Genomic DNA, 14,268 nt, shown 5'->3' with positions numbered 1-14,268 from the left:
TTCCATCTTCATTAAAAAAAAAGTGTTTGAACTCAGGTTCTCACTATATATGCAGCATTACTGCCATAACCTTGCTGGAGTATAAGAGATCACTGCCTACACACAGCAGTTATTACACATGTTATTTGGATTTTTATTAAAGGGTAGGCTGTGGCTGCAGAGGGAAACTGTGGTTTATGTTTGAATATAAAACTTCCCTTTATTTTCCTAAGGGTACAAACAATAAGGGACTAGAACAAGCAAAAGGAACATCTCAGAGTCAGATTTCAGCTCTGTGTAATAAAGCTCTGGAGGACCGGGTCTGGCTTCTTTTCCTGACCACTCAGGAATTCAGCAGCTGGAATGCAGTAGCACCAATGAGACACTTAAGGGATCAAAAGGAACTGAGCTCCCAGAAGCAGCTGATTGTACTCCCACATGAGGAGAAGCCACAGGAACAAGTACTTCTGCTCCTGAGAGGCCTTTAACCGCTGGAACAGCAGGGCTGATGACCCTGGAGGCTCCTGCAGATGGAGCAGGGTGCCAAAAAGGGAGGGAGACGCAAGAGAGCAGCTTCCAGTGGTGTTTGCTCATGGGCCCCAAGAGCTGCCTCACACCTCCCAATTTAGAGAAGACTCTGCTCACCACAGCTGCTTCTCCATCAACTCTCTGAGCCATCAAGCTCTTCCTTCCACCTCATTCATCAACAGACCATCCTCCTTGCTACCTCCTTACTGCCTTCAGAACCTGCTGTGATCAGTAACTACAGATGCCCCACAACAACTCCTGGCCAGCCTGGCATCCACTGTGTGGCTCCTCAACAGCAAAGCCACGGTCATGGGTAAGACACAACTTTCAAGGCAACACACCCAGACTGGGGTTCCACTGTTCCCAACAGCAGCAGTTCCCGCCATTCCGATGTGGCTTGAAGATCACTGGAATCTGTTCAGGAGGCCAGAAAAAGGCAGTGTGGCTTTAAAATATTCATGTATTGATAATGCACTTTTAAAAGTACTATTTTCATTATTAATCCATGCGAAATCAATCAGATCTCACTTGCATGAATGTTGTTCTGGAATGGCTGAAGTATTTCATGGGTTAACCGCCTTGGTGCCTCATTGGTGGCATTGGACAGTTGCTCATTATTACAATTTACTACTTTTTTTTTTTCCCAGTAAACCTGCACTGATAAAAAATCCCTTGCTTAAATTAGCTTCGCTAATAACCTACTTTGGTCAAAAATTAAGTTTTTACTTGATAACAGAGCTACAGAATAATCTGCTCAAAAGCCATTTATGCATAAAGCATTATTTTTATCAGCCTGTGTCCCAGGCACAGAGACCTGAATTATGATAAATGGGAGCAACCATATGTTGGGACAGCTGGAAAAGTCAGCAAATGAGCCACTCACAGGAAGGACAAGGGAAGGAGTTGCCAGTCTGAGCATGACATGGTGTCTCAAGCACTACAGAGCACGAGAAAAGGAAGGGATGGGACCAGCCCTGGATGTCCATCCCAAAGTATGGACATCTCATTTGCTGGATGTAACAGCTGGATTGAGCACAGCAGATTTTTATGTAGGGGCAGAATGAAATGTGTATATGAGTAAAGGCAGTAGTTCACCTGTGCCCAAGGTGACAGAATGCACATCTTGAAAAAAGGAGCAGTTAAATATCAGCACTGTATCACAGCTAGAAACAGGAGTGTTCAGGGGAGAGACAGAGATTTGGGGTTGGAAGGAGGAGACATTTCTCCATTCTGTTTGCAGAATGCAGACATTTCCCACCTCTAACCAACCCAGAATACAACAGCAACAGCCCTTGCAAAGACCAATACGCGATTGCTCACCAGTCTGATCAGCAACTTTGATGAGAGTCTAAAACCTTCCGGGGTGAGAACCTGCCGAGCCGTGCAGGCAGAGCGTTCAGCTCGATCCACACTGAGCAGTCACCACGGGGCGTCCAGGGCTCCTTGGGGAGGATCCTGTGCATCCAGGAGTGCCGGAGCTGCCGGGAACATCAGGGCTGACCCTCACACTCACGTCCAGCGGCTGCTCCCGACGGCCAGAGCGGGCTGACAGCGGCACCACTCCATGTCCGTGCGCCGGCTACGCCTTCCCTGCGGGATGCGCACAGCGCGGGGCTGGAGGTGCTGCCCGTGCCCTCCCGCGGCAATCCATCCTCAGACCCCCCCGTTCAGCACCTCGGAGATGCCTCCGACAGGCCCCGGGGGTCAGGAACCTCGGCAGAGCCAGCAGATCCCGAGGCGCGGAGCCAGGAGGCAGCTCCGGGAGCGTGGCACGCAGCTGGACCGGGTGCCGGGAGCCCTCGCTGGGTGCGCTTGCGGCTCCGAGCGGGCGAGCCCGGAGGAAGGGAATCTGGCCGCGCACCAGCATCTTAATGAAGGAAGTGACATCCATTTACCGCGGAGCAGAAAGTAAACAGGGCAGCCCGCCGGGGCAGGGAGCAGAGGGAGCAGGGAAGAGCTGGAACGGGGCCACAGCAGCTCGGCACAGCCACGCACAGCTCGGTGAAGAGCTATCGACAGCCTGGAATTGCTGCTGAGCTGAGGGGAAGCACCAGTAAAACTTCCCAGTTGGTACAGGGCAAACCATCGCGCACACGAAGACCCTTTCAATGCTGCTATAACCTGGTTCAGGTTGAGTAAACCGCCTGCAAGGTAAGCCCTTGGAAAATTTGCTTAGATGAGAGGAAAATTAAGAGTTGTTGAGGGTATTTTGAGGACATTCTGCAGCTGTATCACTGTTTATCAACACGCTCTGAGTAACTTGGCAGCTCCCTCCCAGCAACACTCGATGCTCTGTTTGGTAGGAGATTTCCAGACAGATCTCCAGTGAAAGCACCTGAAATCCCACCAGCACAAAGGAGCTCCGCTTCAAGCACCTCTTTGAAACTGGAGAGCTGCACTTCCCACCTGAAAATTGAGAAAATGGTTCTGTAAAGCTGGGTGATTTCCCAGGAAGCCGATTCCAAAGGCAGAAACAGACACTCTCTCACTTGACTCCCAGCCTTGCACCTGAATTGCAAACTCAACACTCACCTGCTTTCCCTGTTCCCCATAGCACAGGTAACACCAAATTTTCCCCATTTTAACGTGAGAAGCTTTGAGATCCTGTTTTGTAAGGAACTGGGTACCTGGGGTGAGTATTATTTCAATATAAACTGTTTATTTGGACCCAAAGTTGCACTTCACATATTGAAAAATATTTAGATAAAAAGCTCCTCTTGCTATTAACTGTAATTAGGTCTGGAGACATCTGCCAAGATGGAAATTCAACAGCCTCCTTCCTTTGCAAGTCAGTGACATTCTTCCAGCAAGCTAACCCAAAACAACTTGATTAATGAAATCATGTGACTGGTTTTAGAAAATTATTTATCTTACCCAGTCTGCCTCAATTCTTTAGTCCCATACCTCTTCCCAAGGAATGTGCTGTGACCTTAGATAGACTTATCTCCCTTCCACCCTCCTGCTATGGTGGAAAACAATTCAGAAAGCCCCTGTGCTCTTTCCCACTGGTTTGATACTCATCAGCAAGACTAAATTAGCAAGCTGTGACATATAGTATGAGCCAAGCCAAGGAGAAAGGAAACTCTGGAGAAGTAAGATTCCAGAGTACTCAGTTTTACTGCCATTCCCACCCTCCCAGCATCTTGTGTGGGAGTACCTGTGTCTCTATCCTTCGTCCCACACTCAAAAGTGGCAGTGGAAGTGGAAGCTGTCCAGGAGAACTTTAGCAAGGAGCAGTCCAGGAATCCTAGACTATCACCTACCAACTCAACCAGTCCTTTTTATTACAGAGGAAAAGGGCCATGATGGATTTTTTCCTCTATTCATTCACATCATCACTGGTCTTCTGGGATTTAGTTGCAGTGGGTCACTGCTAAAATTCTAATTGCAATATGTAGCAATAAAATGCTCAAGGAAAACCTGAACATTTAAATAACTGCACAGCTTCCTTAACCAGCTTTAATCCAGGAAAGTTGTCATTCCATACTCTCCAGACTTCATCTCAAAACCCACCTAGACCACTATTCCATGACATCCATGTGACAATAGCTGGGGGAGGTTCATTGGGTCCATGCCCACCTGGAAGCCAGGAAGGGGTTCCAAAGGCACAGCAGAAGCTTTTCAGGGAGTCTCCTCCTCCTCTCAACACTACAAACACCCCACTCTCTCAGCAAATTTTACAGTGCCCAAAATAGAAAGCTGCTGAAAATAAGTTTCTGCTGTGCTGCAAAAGACCGAGTGACTTCAGCATTTGGGTATTGCAAACAAAGAGGAGCAGATCCACAGCTTAACCAGGGACACCCTGGGAACAGCTTTGAGCTGCCTCAGCTCCCACCCTGTAAGAAGGTAATCACTGTCAGGTGGCTCTAATGTTACTCTTCTCCTAAATGGGGGAATGCAGGGAGCTGGAGAAATGATGTCAATTGGTGTTTTCATCACATCACTACAGTTCCCACTTGAGATAAAAGCCGACCAAGCTATTTCTGTTGAAATCCTTGGCCCCAGAGGCCTGTGATGACAATGGCACATCTTGTTTCAGTGGGACAGGAGGTCACAAACCTCCCCTCCACACTGGATAAATCACATATTCATCAACAGTTCGTCTTCGGGATAAAGCACAAGCATATGGGGGCAGTTGGAGGGAGAAGAGGTGCATTATCCCAGACACAGCTCCTCAAGCTTAAAACAACCCTCAATCTGCAGAGGTGGAGACACAGAAACCTGCAGTGGTGTGCCCAGAAACCCTTGTCCCACCTGGTGCACCAGGATTCTGAGAGGTGGAACCCTGTACAGCAGCTGTTCCCAAAACAGAGACAGTTACAAGCACAGCCTTAAGTCTTGCACTGTTACTCATCCAAGAGCTGAGACTGGGTTGGAGGTGGCACGGGATCAGCCAGAATTCCATGAACTTTCCCTGAAATTGGGACTGCAGTTGGCACTAACGCTCCAAAGACTCCAGGCTGTCGCTGTGCCTCCAACACCCAGAATGGAGTGTTTGCTGATAAACTACAACACCAGTTGGAAATCCCATAAATTACTTGTCATGCCAAGCTTCAGGTTTATTTTTAAAGAGTAAACTTCTAAACCTTCCATACACCCCTCCCAAACTAAAATATAGTTTTAAAATTCCTCACACGCAAAACCTACTCTTCTCTCCCCCCCTTTATTCCAGAAGCTGTTAGTAAAAAAATCAACCTAAACGCCATGGAATTTATACAAGTGGAAAAGTGCACGTGCAGTAAGACTGCCTGTAGCACAGCTCTGTGCAGACTGAGAGGCAACCTCTAACCTATTTAACTGGAGCCTGAAAAAAGATAATTTTTATATTTGGGCTGGACTGAACCAGATCTGGATGTATGTAACTGAGGCACATCACACCAAGTACAAACACCGCAGACTCATTTCATAGCTATGCCTACTCCAAATTAACCTGAATTCAAATCCAAACTAGGTGCTGGAGTAGAACAAAATGCAACTGCAGACACGTACAAAGACCAGCACAGACGTCACATCCGAAACGGTGTGGGAAGCTCAGCTCTCCCAGACTGCAGAAATACCTCAGAATTAGTCAGGAGTTAAAAAAAGATCCAGGATATTGAATACAAACCTGAAGACTCATTTTGTTACTGAGACAACAAAAGATATCAGAGTAAAGAAAGTGAGTTTATTTATGGTCCAGTCACCTCATCTGTGGACGGGTTAAAATGCCCCACCCTCCCGGGAAGGAAGTTAGTACAGGTGGAACTTTGAGAGGCACTTTGAAGTTGAACTCTTAAAGCATTTCCGTAAATATTATCTTTGTGCCAATCTCCACTTAGCACTGGAGCGTTTGAAATCAGAACTGCTTCCCTGCAGCCCTGGGTAAGAGCTGGAAAACTGAGGGAAAGTTCAAGCCTCACCATCCCCACATCCCCCCTGCCACAACAGGACTAGCACGGACTCCTTCCAGCATTCACGGGGCAGATGTTGTGGAAATTTGTTTGGAAATGTCCATTTCCAGCCATCCACAGTGTCTGTTTCTAGGGCTGAAGGATTCCTTTATCACCGCCCTTGTTTGATTGCTGTACTGCTCTCCTTGCAGCCTCAATCTCTGCAGATATTCTGGGAAACTCAAAACAAAGCAGCCTAAAATCCAGGTTTATTCAAACCTAAGCATGAACAGGCCCAACATCCATCTGCTCCCGTGTTTTTGGTTACTGAGTAGAGGGGTCACATCCCCAGGAGATTCTGCAAGAGCTCGCACAGGAGCTCACCTACATTATCAGCACCAACCACTCAAGTAAATGTACATTTGTCTCTTGGAACTAAAACCATCATCTCCAAAGAAAAGGTCGTTGTCCTTAACTGCCCTATCTCTATACATATGTTATGGCAGGACACTCAAATTCTTTGCCAAGCCTTTTCAGCACCTGTGTGAAGTGCCAGCAGGGGCTGGATGGGCATCCTTTGATGGCACCGCTCGCCTAATCCTGCTAAATCCATGGGATCAAGCAGAAAGCCCTGAACATGGAATCACTGCTGGATCCAGCCATCCAACCTGTATAAAATACATTTTCACAGAAGACCAGGAGGTAATGAAAGCTTCAGACAGGTGGGGGACCTGCACCTCCTGGATTCCCTACCTTTGTCTTGGAGAGGACATTTCCCATCTAGGGCCCAGGCCCACAGGCAGCTCAGGGTCACATTTCAGGGCAGGGCTTTTGGCAAGCCCAGGCATTCAGACACCGTGAGTCAGCGCTCCAGAAATCATTGGGTCATCTTATAAACCAAGAAATCCACTTGGGTTTGTTGGGTTTTTCCCCCCCCTCCTCGACCTTTACAGCACACAGACATCATCACGTTTTCATTTCGCTTCTCTGTAACTGGGAGGAGCATTTCTTTCCATTCTGGGTTTGTTTGCTTTGTAAAATGGCAGACAAGGTTTTCCCATTAGACTAAACCCTGCTGTTGGGGCATGAAGAATAAAACCAGACCACCTATCACGGAGGCTGGGAACAGACACTGAGCTGCCTTGTACTTTCACAGAGCTGTCTAACAGCAAAGAACTCTGATTTTTTTTTTTTTTTCTTAAATAAAACCTCAAAACATCTTCACCTCTGTTCTCAGAGCCCAAACAAACAACAGCTTATCTGGCATTTCAGCACGACAAAAAGTTCCCCATGACACAATCTTTTCCACCACTGACCTGATAACATCAACATGAACTTTCTTCTATTTTGAGCTCTACTTGTCTCAGTTCAATAGTTCAGCAGAAACTGCCCCATTTTTGATTACACAAACAAAATCAGATACCAGATATTCCTTTTTTTTAAAAAAAAAAAAAAAAAAAAGGCCTAAATTTCAAGAAATCCCATTGAGTAATTATTTTCAGATTAGTAACGGGATAAATAATATGGGACAATGGAGGGTGAGGATTTTTGTTCTCAGTTTCTATCTGGAAGCATCTGGGCCACTTCAGTTCTCTGTGCTTCAGTTTTCCATAAGTAAAATGCAGATAATGCCCCATCAGGGAATGGAATCAAGTTAATATTTCATTGTTAATATTTAATTTCTTTAAAGCAGGACTTTGTTTGTAATGGAATTAAGTAATGTCAGAGAACTACCACAGCTCTCAGAAGTGAGGAACTTCTGGGAAGGAATGCTGAGAGTGAGCGACCTCCTTGCACTTCTGCAGAGCATCCTCATTTTACATTAGAACACAACACATAATGTATAAAAAAAAAAAGGATGAGACAAGATGATTTGGAGGCCAAATTCGCCTTTCACACAAGTACAAAACACATGGAAGTCCAGTATGGTTTTTGGTGGTTTGTTTGTTGTTGTTGGATTTGTTTGAACTTTGAACTTTCCCAGTTCACAGTGAAAATTATGCTTAACATGCAGAACAAAATATTGCTTAAAAAGCTTGGTTTTACTTAATGGGGTACTGCAACTTAAAAAAAAAAAAAGAAAGAAAAAGAAGTGTTACTGACAAATGTGGCCTTGTAAAATAAATAGAACAAATAAACAAAACAGACAAACATGCTTGGGACTTGAGACAAGATAAGGTCTGAGGAAGGCAGCGTGTTATCAAAAACTGCTGGTTAGGAAAACATCCAGGATTTTAGATTTCAGATCTTTTGTGGATTGTAAAAATTCCCTTTTACTCACAAGTTCAGAAAGTTCAATAAATATTTATAAACTGTTTCCTCCATAATCAAGGACTAAAGCTGATCAGGCAAGTATACAGTAGACAGTAATAGCTGATACCTTTTCTTCATGTTTGCTTTTATTAGGGGAATTTTTAGGAAATTCTACCACATAACACAGATTTAATTTCAAGCCTGCATCTGTTATTCCTGCCAGAGCAATGAAAGCATTAGCTGGTGTTATCAAGAGCCACATCCAGAAGTAAAAAAGCAAACTCAGCCCTCCAGAACAATGTCTTACCAAGTGACTCTGGCTTTGGGCAGAGCAGCACAGACAGAGAGACAAGGCCTCTTTCCAAGAACAATCATCTTACATCCCTCAGACAGAGTGAAGCCTTTCATGAACCAGGCTGGGGTTTGGCCTACATTCCCTTGGATGAAAAGGCTCCATTATTTGCAGTTGGACACATTGTCTGAAAACCGTGATAGGAAGCAAGAGGGGAACAAACCAAAACGGTGGAACTGCTGTGAAAGGTGCTGTGTGTTATCTCCAAAATATGCACATTTTAAACCTTGAGAGAGGTTTTTACCCACAGACTTCAGAGATGGTATCAGCACCTGTTCAGAACCATCAGATAAAGCCATTTGCAGACTGAAGACGTCCCTGAAGGCAGGCACAGGCACACAGAGAAATGCTGCAAGTACTTTGTATTTAAGTGTGTTATTTTCCCATACACAAGTAGTCATTTACTGGTGCTTTGAATTCCAGCTGCACTCTCTGTGCTCACCTCATAGGCACTGCAAGTCACCCCTGAAGCCCAGCAGAGAGCTGAACAACATATTTCAATTCTTTTCAGGGATTCCTTCCTTCACTCACAGTGACATTCTTGACTTCAGTACTTCCACTGCAAAAATCCATCTGTGATTTGTGTTCAAGTCGGAGGAGCAGGTAACAAGAAGCATAAACAAACACCAGGAATAGAGAGAAATAGTTTGTCAAAAAGGAGGCTGAGAGGTGCTGGGCTTTATTTTTATTAAATACCTGCTACAGCTCCCTCTTGTTTCTCTTCTGCATAAGACACAGGATCTTATTCCTCCTACCCCAAAGCCCTTTGCACAGTGACAGGCGGGGTTTGACTGAGCTGACAAGGATCCCCTGCAACAACTGGTAAACCTTTCCATCCGCGGAACAGAAGGGATGAATTATGCAAACTATCAGCCTCTGACTGGCAGAAACCTGTGCCCTGAGCTCCCAGAGCACGAATCACTCCCTGCACAAACACCAGCTTCGATCTCAACTTTTTTGATTATACAGTCAAGAGGGACTTTGCAATCCACGCTTCATTTGGAATCTGAAAAATAAACTGTTTCCAAACTACTCTGCAATGCTTGTGCAAGGGCCTCAAGACAGGCAGGGATTTGGGCAGCTGTGCCACCAGCCACAGAAGCTGCATTTTAGAACTCTCCCTTCTCTGGAACAATTGGAACTTTCTCCAGGCCGCAGTCTGCACACAGAGCACAGTGTTTCCCTGCAAGCACACAACAGCTTCATTATTGTTTAACTACCAAAAACCAGCTCCAACAATCTATCAAGCTTGACATTTTATCCCTCTCTGCTGCTAGCCCACAGTCCTGGGCACATATAGGAAGAGGCTCATGGATTCTGTAAGAAAAGTTATTTTGTTAATCTAAACAGAGAAACGTTTCCCTTCTTTTAACCATTAATTTGCCATTTTTAAGACCTGTTTGTCCTCCAGATTATCAGATCCAAGCGTTCACAAAGAAATCTATGCCGGCAGATGAATCAAAGCTACTTTTCAAGATACGTATAAAACAAATTCGGCAATCCCAAGGAGCACGAATTCCTCAGTGCCTCAGAGCAGCAGTGCCGCTTGTGGTTCCAGCCCAGCCACGATTATTTTAACACCAAACCAGAGCAGAGCATTACCTTGCTGCTCATCACCCTCCATGCCCAGGAACGGCTCTGCTGGGCAGTTTCCCGAATAACCACGGCTCAGGCACAGGCTTAGGCAACACCAACATATCCATGGAAAGAAACTTATCAGCACATGATGCAACCTGGTGGAGAGTGTCCTCAAACACAGCGCTGGGGGAGTGACTCACCCGAGGGTGAAGGACACGTGGGAGCCACGCACAGATGCCAGCAGTCACTTCTCTCTGAGCAAGGTACTCTGACATCAGCAAAGGAGTGGTGTCATATCCAGCTTCGGTCTGGACTTCCACGGGTTTCTGACTCATTTGGGGAAAAGCCAAACCAATAAAAGCTCGTGCACACACCAAGCTGTGGTGTGGGGGATTCAGTGGTGCCACTTGTGGCACTGCACTTTGAAATCATCCACGTGTAAATACAGAATATAATGCCCAAAGGTACTGTCCTTCTGCAACAGAGGTTACTATGACACAAGCTACTCCAAAAAAGGAGTATTTTAAATTTGCCTGCTTAAAATTCCACTTAACATCAGCCTAAACTAAAAGATTCAAAGCGTGTGCTGCTTAAGTATAGTCTTACAAGCACATCCCACAACCTTCTGAATTTAAATGAAAATGCGGCAGCATTAAAAAAAGCTGATGTTAAATTAATATTTCAGTCTCCACTGAAATAAAATGTGGAAATTCCTATTCCAAGACTGTTTGGTAGAGGAGCCAGAAGGCATTAGAGAAGAAAGCCTGATGAATATTTGGGAGTAAAGTGAAAACCTCAAGAGCAATTAACGGGAAGAATTTGTAAATTTTACAGACACTGAGAAGAATAAACAGCATTTCAGAAAACAACACTTCTTTTTAAAGAAATTCCCTTATGGGAACATAAATTTAACAAGCCAAAAGGCCTTTCAGAGGTTAGAATGAGCCCCCTCAGTTTCTGGGGAAACTGGCTGAGAAAGAAGGGAAAACCCAGTACAAAATGTGAACTCCTGATCTGACAGTCATACTCTTAGTTTCTTAAGGAAAATGATAACTTTTCAACCTTGTTGAAGACTGAATAATTGGCTTTGGAGGCACATACCATCAGGGGGTTAGAAGCCTTGGCATGCAGAGGAGTCCTGGTCCTGACATCAGCTCAGCAGTGTCGGGATTCTCCCACCTGTGAAACAGAGATGACACTTACTCACCCCTGCAACGCATTCCATGCTCCCTGAGAGTTCCCTGAGAGCCAGGGGATGGAAGCTCACACTGCTGATTTCTGGCTTCCGGTAATGACAGTTGAAGGGGATGAAAACAGGTTTGATATGAGGAGCCACAGGCAGGTGATGTCGAGGCTAATGACTGGAATTAGGGGAGCAGGAGCCAGGCAGGGGAAACACCGGCACCACGTGAGGCCATGGAAGTGCAGAGCACAAAGCACAGGCAAGGAACAGCAGCGCAGACCTCACGTGGTCCTGGCTGCACCACTGCCCCCAGAGTTCAATCCAAACTCAAGAAACCAGCCCAGCCCAGCCTGACAACATCATCCAGGCAATTTAAAGCCAGGCTGTGATTGTAGGCAGAGCTCAGACCAGAGGGAAGGACCGAGTTCCCCCAGTTTGACTACCAGGCACCCACAGGTCCTCTTTTCCCTGCTCAGCAGCCGGTCACACACACTTGTGTCCAAAAAAAGGGACATGAACCCACACTTATCTGCATCTCACATTATCCTCCTGCCTGCAACGTGTTTATTAAGCACCAAGTACTTAGTTCAAGGTACTTCCTGATTTTCTTATCTTTGGATCAGGCTCTGTATCCCTGAGGACTGGTCATGGGGTTTAGAGAAGAGCTGGAGGTGGGTGATCTTTAATTAGAACTGGGCGATCTTTAAGGTCCCTTCCAACCCAATCCATTCAGAGATTCTATGGCTTACATATGTGTCAGCTAGAATGTGAAAACACATTCTTTCCCTCAGGGACAGGAAAGCAGCCTAACCCTAATTAAACACAATTTTTCCTGCATGTATCACATGAAGCCAACACACCCCAGGTGAGGAGAGCATTTTACCTGGCTAGACTTGAGCACACAGAGCTGCAGACCTGGGTCAGACACAGCCTGCCAAGCTCCACTGCACTCTCAACGAGCCAGAGCCAGATACAGGAACACCAGAGCAGACCTTGGAAATCTGCTTTCTCCTTTCCATCAGGCAAAAACTGGCTCAAAGTCCAAAGCACACGTTTAATGACCCTTCATAGGCAGAACCAGGAGGTCAGCTCAAATCATGCCCCAGCCTGACTGAAGAGCTGACAATCTCAGTTGTTATTAACAACAAACCAGGGTACAAAGTTGCACAACAGCAAGTGAAAATTGCACGATTCAACAAACAAACAAGCAAACAAAACAACACAAACCCACACTGAAGTCAACCACAATAAAGAGAAAACTGAAGACCTGAAGAAGGCAGATTTCAGTCATAAACTCAACTAGTGAGCACCAACCCCACAAAAAATCATTTATATTATTCCTTTCTACTCTCCTTGCAGATTATTGCATTTAGGTCTCATTTTGGGGGCCCAATCACATGTACCTGCCAATGAGAAAGGCTGAGCCTCACTGAGAGCCAGCCTACATTTCCAACCCTACAATTAAACACAGTACTTAAATGATGGCTTTAAAACTAATCCAATTCAGCAAAAACTTGAGCAATTAAGCATGAACCCATGAACACCACTGTCAAGGCAATCAGCTTTTCATTAAGAGTTCAGTTGCTACAGCTGAGTGGATCTGCAGACAAAGGTGGAAGCAGGTAACTCTGCTCCAGGATTCCCAGCACCAGAGAGAACTGCCCAGAATGAGAAACACAACAGCCCAAGGTGATGGTTTGGTTTCATTAAACCCAACTGTGCCAGCCAAAATCAATTCTGATTACAAAGAATGACTACAAGATCCCCCCTCCCCATCACTGTGGACACACACGTGTTAAGGAGATTCAGTCTTAGATGAGAGGAGGTAGGGAGACCCAGGGATCTGGAATTTGTAAGAAAAATTCAAAGCTCACAGCTTTCTGCTCCACTTCTCAGCTCTGGAAAAACGAGCTCACAGTGGAAAGACAAAGGGTTAAAACTCTTTGCTTATATAATCATGGGTATGCTTAAATGAGCATTTCTCTTAAAATGTGAGCTTCAGAGCTTTGAAGTGCAACCCACTACAGTTTGAACACAATGAAATGCCAACTTGTAATGCACCTGTCATTCCCCATCCTGATGACATGGAGAGCTAGAAAAGCTTTTCTGCAGATCCATTAAGGGCTTCACCAGTTCCATAACCAGGTTAGAAAGAACAGAAAACTGCCCCAAGTCCCTCCACTGCTGTGAAACAGTTCTCCAAACCCAAGACCACGTCCTGAGCTCCCCACGGAAGACTCGCTGCGTGTCAGGGAACAGGAAGTGAGCTCAAATGAAACAGAAATAAACCCTTTCTGCCTCACCCAATTAAACATTACCCTGGGCACAGCTTAACCGAAGAGCCATAAAACTAACCCTCTCCTATCTGCCTTTAATGTTATACTTGGCTCTGCAGTACCTGGCTGTCCTTGCAGTGTCTGAAAACACGTGAAACTCTGGAGTGCAACTGGTTATTTATCACACAGCCCATCCTCAGCCTTTTTGTCAAGTCCCTGATGTGAGGAGGCTCGGACAGGACCGTGTTGCGTGTTCTCACTGCAGAGCTGACCTTTATTAACCTGCACTCACTGAAACACTGGTAAGGAACCGATGGGAGGATGAGTCAATACTTTCCCCACAGGAAACACCTTGACCTGCTTACAGGAACAAACTGCTCTGAAGGACACTCGAGTACTTTTATTTTCTGAACTCCTTTTGCTCTCTGTGGAAAAGAAAGGGCTTGCTCAACTTTCACTTTGCTCTACACCCCCCCCCTTCAAGTTTGAGCAAAAAGGGGGCAGAGAAGAAAATAACTTGGGTCCTTGACGCCAAATTACACTTTAGACATGCTAAGATGCAAAGAGACAACAATTTCAACTAAGAGCTCTACAGAAGGCTGGTGCTTAATCAGAATTCCTCAGCTCTCACAGCAATTCGAGCAGAACAACCTACCAAACCCCAGAGTGTCCTTGAGAGCACAACTTGGAAAAGGGATGACCTGCTCAATGCCACTTTTTAAACAAAAGAGGATGCACCAGAGTCCCACT

The 14,268-nt window shown here is 45.6% G+C and overlaps 1 protein-coding gene across 4 annotated transcripts in view; it reads right to left on the bottom strand.

Moving 5' to 3' along the window:
• Positions 1-14,268, bottom strand: part of RFFL (ring finger and FYVE like domain containing E3 ubiquitin protein ligase) — a 29,963-nt gene that overhangs the window by 14,342 nt on the left and 1,353 nt on the right. Inside the window, exons 1-2 of one of the 4 annotated variants that reach the window (XM_027898597.1) lie at positions 12,126-12,147; positions 11,161-11,238 (exon numbers count right to left, since the gene is read on the bottom strand). The gene's annotated coding sequence lies outside the window, so the exon portion shown is untranslated. Of the gene's footprint in view, positions 1-1,827; positions 1,953-3,381; positions 3,465-11,160; positions 11,239-12,125; positions 12,148-14,268 lie in introns of those variants that run through there. The other 3 variants (XM_027898596.1, XM_027898600.1, XM_027898599.1) reach the window with 3 other exon arrangements.

This window comes from Empidonax traillii, unplaced genomic scaffold (genome assembly GCF_003031625.1).
Source record: "Empidonax traillii isolate 1590-97213 ecotype Southwest subspecies unplaced genomic scaffold, ASM303162v1 scaffold607:size387008, whole genome shotgun sequence".
NCBI lineage: Eukaryota > Metazoa > Chordata > Aves > Passeriformes > Tyrannidae > Empidonax > Empidonax traillii.
This window is presented reverse-complemented; position numbering and strand designations above follow the sequence as displayed.